We start from the raw sequence: 8,920 nt of genomic DNA, 5'->3' as shown, positions 1-8,920 counted from the left end.
AAACCCTCTTTAGAACGGAGGTTATTGGATTGATTGTATATATATTTACAGAAATAATACAGATCCTGCTTCTGTTGCCTGTTTGAGTGTTTGTTTAATAGCCTACAGATTCCGTGAGCTCGAAGCCTCACACAACCACATGTCAGATAAATAATTTCGCAAATGTGGCTGTTTTAATTATTTGTTTTATTTACTGCAATAAAGGCTTTACACTTTTTTTTCGTTAGAACAGCCTCTCTGGTATTACTTATGATAGATTTAGTGTTGTTTACACTGTTACAAATGGTCAAAAAAATAAAAATTCATAATAACAATAATAATAATCGTCCATTTTCTTGATCTCCTTCTTATTGTTTTTATTATGATTATCATCATTATAATGAGAAGTAACGTCATTATCATTATTAGGCTTAGTATGGCAGCCTTGTAAAGCCACCATCGAGATGTAGGCCTAAGAGCGCATCCGGTTTAGTCTTAATACCGTAACTTACTTACCTATATTTCAATAGTTTTATAGGCTACTGTATCAATCAATCATTCATTCGTCCATGTCATCATGTTTTAGTTTTTGCTGTAATAAAGGTTTTACAACAACAACAACAGACTCTCTAGTAGCCTTATCATTTATTTAGTGTTGTTTACATTGTCTAAAGGGTCAGACAAATTATATTGTAATTTAACAGCGCCTGTTTAGCTCCTTACCTTCTATTTCTTGATATCCAGTGTTTCCTAAAACTAATCAAATGTATTCCATTCACACGCTAAGATTTTATTTGTTACGTCCTCTGCATCCGTTTTGCTGTCACATGTGTTACAGTGTTCGGAGTTTGTTATAACCAATTTATTAATGCGATTATGATATGCTAGAGGTCAGGCCCTATTGGTCACGTGAATGCAATGCATACATTATGTCACGTAATGAGAGCAAGGGTTGAGGGATTAGGGAATGTTTTTCCTAAACAAATTAGGTATTTTGGTAAAATACCTATTCAGTCAGAAATGGCTGTAATTATGATGCAGCTTCAGCAACATGGTTGGTCGCTGCAGCAGGGTGGAAACCGAGACAATGGGTGCTAGTCACACAGTCACTTGCTGTCTTTTTCTTTTTATACAGTCTGAGCACGGCAAGGCACAATCAAATCCATTGTGGTCGGACACTAATAATTTACGTCTCTTAATTATTTCATCAAACAGTGCGCTTAAAGCATCAGACAAGCTTAATGCATATAGTTTGATTAGAACACCTAGGATGTGTATATATATGAAACATACAAGGGTTAACATTTCGCCTAATTGATTGGTCGAAAGAACAGTCACCAATATATTTTGGGGGTCACCAATATTTTTTTGTGGGTCGGGACAGCCCTATTGTGTTTTCAGTATAGTTAATTAATTTTTTGTTGTTGCCATGTAACAGTGTAGCTTATTATTGGAACTACATAACTTTTTTTAGAAATGTTTGCAAATGTATTGGGGAAAAAATACATACGTTTTTACACACTTGAGTAAATACTTTGTAGAATTACCTTTGGCAGTGATTACAGCTGTGATTCTTTCAGGGTAAGTCTCTTAAGAGCTTTCCACACCTGGATTGTGCAACATTTGGCCATTATTATTTTCAAAATTCTTCAAGCTCTCACAAATTGGTTGTTGATCATTGCTAGACAACCAATTTCAGGTCTTGTCATAGATTTGCAAGTAGATTTAAGTCAACACTGTAACTCGGCCACTCATGAACATTCACTGTTGGTAAGCAACTCCAGTGTAGATTTGGCCTTGTGTTTAGGTTATTGTCCTGCTGAAAGGTGAATTAATCTCCCAGTGTCTGGTGGAAAGCAGACTGAACCAGGTTTTCCTCTAGGACTTTGCCTGTACTTAGCTCCATAACTTTTATTTTCAATCCCGAAGAACTCCCCGGTATTTAACGATTACAAGAATACCCATAACATGATGCAGTCACCACTATGCTTGAAAATATGGAGAGTGGTATTCAGTAATGTGTTGTATTGGATTTGCTCCAAACAAGGTGTATGTTTTGGAATATTTGTATTCTGTACAAGCTTCCTTCTTTTCACTCTGAAGATGGATCAACAACATTGTAGTTACTCCACAATACTAACCTAAATGACAGTTTTCTCCTATCACAGACAATAAACGTTGTAACAGCTTTATAGTCACAATTGTCCTCATGGTGAAATCCCTAAGCTGTTTCCTTCCTCTACGGCAACTGAATTAGGAAGGACGCATGTACAGTTGAGGTCGGAAGTTTACATACACGTTAGCCAAATACATTTAAAAGTTTTTCACAATTCCTGACATTTAATCCTAGTAAAACGTCCCTGTTTTAGGTCAGTTAAGATCACCACCTTATTTTAAGAATGTGAAATGTCAGAAAAATAGTAGAGAAAATGATTTATTTCAGCTTTTACTTCTTTCATCACATTCCCAGTGGGTCAAATGTTTACATACACTCAATTAGTATTTTGTAGCATTGCCTTTAAACTGTTTAACTTGGGTCAAAGTTTCGGGTAGCCTTCCACAACCTTCCCACAATAAGTTGGGTGAATGTTGGCCCATTCCTCCTGACAGAGCTGGTGTAACTAAGTCAGGTTTGTAGGCCTCCTTGCTCGCACACGCTTTTTCAGTTCTGCCCACAAATTTTCTATAGGATTGAGGTCAGGGCTTTGTGATGGCCACTCCAATACCTTGACTTTGTTCTTTGTCCCCATGTGCAGTTGCAAACCATAGTCTGGCTTTTTTATGGCGGTTTTGGAGACGTTTGCTGAGCGGCCTTGCAGGTTATGTCGATACAGGACTCGTTTTACTGTGGATATAGATACTTTTGTACCTGTTTCCTCCAGCATCTTCACAAGGTCCTTTGTGGTTGTTTTGGGAATGATTTGCACTTTTCACACCAAAATATGTTTATCTCTAGGAGAAAGAACGTGTCTCCTTCCTGAGCGGTACGACGGCTGCGTGGTCCTGTAGTGTTTATATTTTCACACTATTGTTTGTAAGGATGAAGATAGAGGCATTTGTAAATTGCTCCCAGGGATGAACCAGACTTGTGGAGGTCTACAATTTGTTTTCTGAGGTCTTGGCTGATTTCTTTTGATTTTCCCATGATGTCAAGCAAATAGGCACTGAGTTTGAAGGTAGGCCTTGAAATACATCCACAGGTACACCTCCAATTGACTCAAATGATGTCAATTAGCCTATCAGAAGCTTCTAAAGCCATGGCATAATTTTCTGGAATTTTCCAAGCTGTTTAAAGGCACAGTCAACTTAGTGTAAGTAAACATCTGACCCACTGGAATTGTGATACAGTGAGGTAAAAGTGAAATAATCTGTCCGTAAACAATTGTTGGAAAAATGTATTGTCATACACAAAATAGATGTCCTAACCAACTTGCCAAAACTATGGTTTGTTAACAAGAAATTTGTGGAGTGGTTTAAAAACGAGTTTTAATGACTTAAGTGTATGTAAACTTCCGACTTCAACTGTGCATATCTTTGTAGTGACTGGGTGTATTGTGTCAGTGTCAGTGTCTCCTGACCCCTCCTGTCTCAGCCTCCAGTATTTATGCTGCAGTAGTTTATGTGTCGGGGGGCTGGGGTCAGTTTGTTATATCTGGAGTACTTCTCCTGTCCTATTCGGTGTCCTGTGTGAATCTAAGTGTGCGTTCTCTAATTCTCTCCTTCTCTCTTTCTTTCTCTCTCTCGGAGGACCTGAGCCCTAGGACCATGCCCCAGGACTACCTGACATGATGACTCCTTGCTGTCCCCAGTCCACCTGGCCATGCTGCTGTTCCAGTTTCAACTTCCACCTGACTGCTGCTGCTCCAGTTTCAACTGTTCTGCCTTATTATTATTCGACCATGCTGGTCATTTATGAACATTTGAACATCTTGGCCATGTTCTGTTATAATCTCCACCCGGCACAGCCAGAAGAGGACTGGCCACCCCACATAGCCTGGTTCCTCTCTAGGTTTCTTCCTAGGTATTGGCCTTTCTAGGGAGTTTTTCCTAGCCACCGTGCTTCTACACCTGCATTGCTTGCTGTTTGGGGTTTTAGGCTGGGTTTCTGTACAGCACTTTGAGATATCAGCTGATGTACGAAGGGCTATATAAATAAATTTGATTTGATTTGATATTGATATACCATCCAAAGTGTAATTAACAACTTCACCATGCTCAAAGGGATATTCAATATGTGCTCTTTTTATTTTTACCCATCTATCAATAGGTGCTCTTCCTTGCAAGGCATTGGAAAACGTCCCTGTTCTTTGTGGATGAATCTGTGTTTGAAACTCACTGCTCAACTGAGGGACCAAACAGATAATTGTATGTGTGGGGTACAGAGATGAAGTAGTGATTCAAAAATATTGTCAAACACTATTATTGCACATAGAGTGAGTCCATGCAACTTATTACATTTTTACTCCTGAACTTATTGAGGCTTGCCCTAACAAAGGGGTTGAATTGACTCAAGACATTTCAGATTTTAATTTTAAATTCATTTGTAAACATTTCTAAAAACATAATTCCACTTTGATATTATGGGCTATTGTGTGTAGGCCAGTGACAAAACAAATCTCTATTTAAACCATTTTAAATTCAGGTTGTAACACATCGAAATGTGGAAAAAGTCAATGGGTGTGAAATATTTCTGAATGCACTGTAACCATCATCTTGGAGTCATGCAATGATGTGGCGTGTGGTCCTCCCACTACCCCTCGGGAAACCATGCAGTTTATTAGGATTCAGAATAAATCAATTATGATGAACTTCACAGGGTGGTGAAAGTGCACGGTGATGAGCTTGATGCTCCTTTCCAATAAATATTGAGGGTCTGGCTGCCATTTGACAAATAAAAATATTATCTTATCTATAATGTCATCATGTAGACTAGCCTACCCGCTGTATCTGTGAGCTGTTGGCTAGAGCACACTTGTCAAGATCAGAGTAGGTACATCTGTTACTTAAAAGCAAAGACAATTGTGACAAAACTATCAGTAGGGTTGAAAATGCGATGGAAACACTTTGAACACTCTAACCCTTTCAATTTTTGTTTGGTATATGAAACCTTAAGCGAAAAAGTACATTTTGTGGGCACAGTATTCGATTTTAATCCGCAACAAGTTAATTTGGTGGAAACACACTACTGGTGGGAAAATGTGCATATGTTCTTTATGTGGCTTTGAGAATAGTCACATCTATCTTATGACATTTCAGATAGATATGATAATTTATCACCAAGTAGTTTGAATGTAGTGAACTTCTTTTTCAAAGTAACTTTAGTTAAGTAAACTATATTTTTCTTAAGGTTAGCTTTAGTTTAGCTTAACTTCTTCCCGTGTGAAAACTATATTTTCAGAGTACCTTCTCCAACACTGATGATGCCATTCAAACAGTTGCATTTCAAACATTGAGTACATTTGACTTACTATATAGCTAATTTTGTGAAGTTTTGTTGCAGTCTGACAATTTTGACAGACACAGGAGGTATCTAAAATATCACAAAATGTAACTTCAAAGACAGTACAGTATGAAGATAGGTTAAAACGGCTTCTGCAATAGAAGTCCCCGATCACACTTGTAGGCGACCTTTATTATTATTTTTTATTCCAATACAATAACAAAAAAAACATAGGACAGCACTAGATGTATATTTTCTCTAAAGAAACATAAAATAACAAAGTTTTAAAAAATACAATAAAAATCACTACACATGAAAGTTAAAGTTAAAAGTTAAAGTCCCTATAATAAAATAAGGTCAGGGGTTACAATTGTATAAACCTGTGATAGAGTTGTAAGAATACAGTGTTTTTTTGTTTTGTTATTGACTAATTCTAGAGATTTGATTAAATATTGGATTTCAAGTAAAAATATATTGCATTTGGGGACAGATTTCAACTATTTGTTTTTGTGTATATAACATTTACCAGAGAGAATAAAGAAATTCACAACTGTTTTGTTGTTTTGTTTTCATTTGAATAATAACATATTACATCTTTCACTGTAAATACAAGGGTCTTATTAATTAAATTAAAAAATGAACTACTTAACTCGCTCCAAAATAACTTCACAGAGTCACACTCGTAAAAAAATGAGTAATAATAAGAATTTCCCTTCTTTATCACAGAAAAGGCATATGTCATCCAAGACAACAACTTATTGCAAGAGTGTATTTTGTGCAAGTTAAAGTTCAAGTTAATTTATTTTACTTTATTTGATATACCAAATTTGGGAGGGAGAAACCAAGCTTTGTTCCTTCCATTCAATTTCAGTACATATGCATTCCAAGAAGAATGTCCCTCTAGGAGAGTTCTTGTCCTTGGAGTTAAATATGTATCTTAATAAGAATGTATTATTACATTCTTATCCAGCAGGGGGAAACCTTCTAACATAAATTGTGCATCTTGACATGTTCTCCAAACACCAATGAGATTTAATTAATTGAATAAATCCTGAAGGTATTTTTTTGCATATAGTATTACATAATTTCTAACGCATTGGGAAGTTCTATGTTTGTAAGAACTTTCTGTAAGAGAGTATATTCCATTCTTTATCAAATAAATCAAGCGCAAATATAATATTTCTTTCAAACCACTTAGGGAACACCAAAGACTTGTTTTCAACGACAATGTCTTTGTTGTTCCACAGAAGGGCTTTGTGTAGGGAGAAGTTGTGGACATAACATAGTTGCCAGGCTAAAAGGGCTGTACATTCAATTTGGACAGTTTGATGGGTAATTTTAATGGAGAATAGTTGCACTTCCACAAAAATTGAAGACCACAGAAATTCATGAAAATGTGACAGGGAATTAAGTACCATATAGATTTAGAGCTAAGCATACGTCTTGTTATCCAATTTCCTTTAATTGTATTGTTGATATCAATTAAATCTAGTACTTCAAGCCCACCATCACGTCTTTAGTTTGATATTACATACTTCTTAAGTTTGTGTTGTTTATTTTTCCATATAAAGTCTAGGAAAATTATGTTGATAATCTCTGAGAGAAATTGAGATGTTGACGGACAGAATGATTTTTCGCCATTGCTGACAAGCTAATCTCCGGGCTAACGTTAGTCTCACACTGAACTGCGCGTGTGCAGTTGTCAAATCAACTTCAATATAAAATAGTACTTGACAAAAATGAAAACGTATCACTTTCACGAGATTGGAGTAAAAATGTGTTCACCTCCTAATGACATTGGCTCTAATCTAAATTGTGCCTTTAGATTTCGAAAAAAATAACAACTAAGGAAGAACTTTTCACTTATTTCATTGACTTCTCAAACTCTAAACACCGGCCATTTCAGTTTGGTCAGTTCGCAAGCGTTACCAGAAATCTTGCGATGTTGCGCCTCTGGGTTTAGAAACTCTGTGGTAACGTGGTCGACCACACGCTCCCGCAAAGTACCTGGCAGCATGCACAAACAAATGTACGAACGCCATGATACCAAAGAAGAAGAACATCTCCCGTTTCAAGCCGGACACGTTTAATATACATACATACACCTGTTTCAGCTTTTTTTTTTAACTAGGCAACTATACCCTCAGTGTGAGCTCATGCTTTTCGCTAACAAACTTCAAATGTAATTTCCTCATCTCTTTATGAAAAAGTACTATTGGATAAGGATATTCATTTTGAAGTATGCAGCAACCTTATGACTGAGCCATCCGAGCCACATTTTGCTTCACTCCCAACAAGGACCTAACTACCATACTGACTACCAGCATTGTCAACAGTGCTCAGTAACCATGTGGTTATTTGAAAAATTAGTGAGTAATTTGGATGTTTTTTCAGAGGAAAAATAACAAAACGTTTTTTTCAGTGTCTTACTCTATGTGTACTGCTCAGATTTGGTGTTGTCACCATGACTGAAAAGAGTATGGTCGTGGTACAAGACCTGGTGCAAAAGTGTTTATACAGTAATACTATATTTTCAGGGATATTTTTCTATAGTTTTGTACTTGGAAATTGTGTTTATAAATTGAATGGTCTCGCTATCCACGATGACGAGATTTGATACTCTTTTCTGAGCGCCAAGCGGGCAGAGGTTGAAGAGTTAATTCTTCTGATCACTGCTTTTGATGACGTTCTATGTCTTCTCTGGGGATATGGAGGAAGTATGATCAGAGGAGTAGGGTAGCCTTGTATATTTGAGAAAGTCAAAGAAATGTATTTTTTAAACAAAATATATGAGACTCAAATAAGGTATAAATCCTACAACAAAGCTTGTATAGTATATTCGTAGCTACACAGAGATGTGTCTGGTTAGACTGTAAACTCTCCTTCCAGACTCACATTAAGCATCTCCAATTCAAAATGAAAGCATCCTTCACTCGTGCTGCCAAACATACCCTCATAAAACGGACTATCATACCGATCCTTGACTTCGGCGATGTCATTTACAAAATATCCTCCAACACTCTATTCAGTAAATTGTATGAAGTCTATCACAGTGCCATCCGTTTGGATGTTTTTTCACAGCCGATGTGAGTTAGACCTTTAAACCAGTCAACATTCACTTGGCCGCAGGGCCAGACGGATTACCCGGACCTGTACTGCGAGCATGCGATGACCAACTGGCAAGTGTCTTCACTGACATTTTCAACCTCTCCCTGTCCGAGTCTGTAATATCAACATGTTTTAAGTAGACCTCAATAGTCCCTGTGCCCAAGAACAGTAAGGTAACATGCCTAAATGACAACCGACCCGTAGAACTCACGTCTGTAGCCCTGAAGTGCTTTGAAAGGCTGGTCATGGCTCACATCAACACCATTATCCCATAAACCCTAGATGCACTCCAATTTGCATACCGCCCTAACAAATCCACAGATGATGCAATCTCTATTGCACTTCACATGGCCCTTTCCCACCTGGACAAAAGGAACACCTATGTGAGAATGC

General features: G+C 37.2%; 1 non-coding gene across 1 annotated transcript; it reads left to right on the top strand.

Moving 5' to 3' along the window:
- The first annotated feature begins 7,940 nt into the window (after positions 1 to 7,940).
- On the top strand, positions 7,941 to 8,150 carry LOC116354100 (small nucleolar RNA U3). The gene has a single exon (XR_004203503.1). It is a non-coding gene; the product is annotated as a small nucleolar RNA U3 (small nucleolar RNA).
- The last annotated feature ends 770 nt before the right edge of the window (positions 8,151 to 8,920 follow it).

This window comes from Oncorhynchus kisutch, linkage group LG16 (genome assembly GCF_002021735.2).
Source record: "Oncorhynchus kisutch isolate 150728-3 linkage group LG16, Okis_V2, whole genome shotgun sequence".
NCBI classification, from domain to species: Eukaryota; Metazoa; Chordata; class Actinopteri; order Salmoniformes; family Salmonidae; genus Oncorhynchus; species Oncorhynchus kisutch.
Note: the sequence above shows the minus strand (reverse complement) of the source record. Positions and strands in the feature narration are given on the sequence as shown.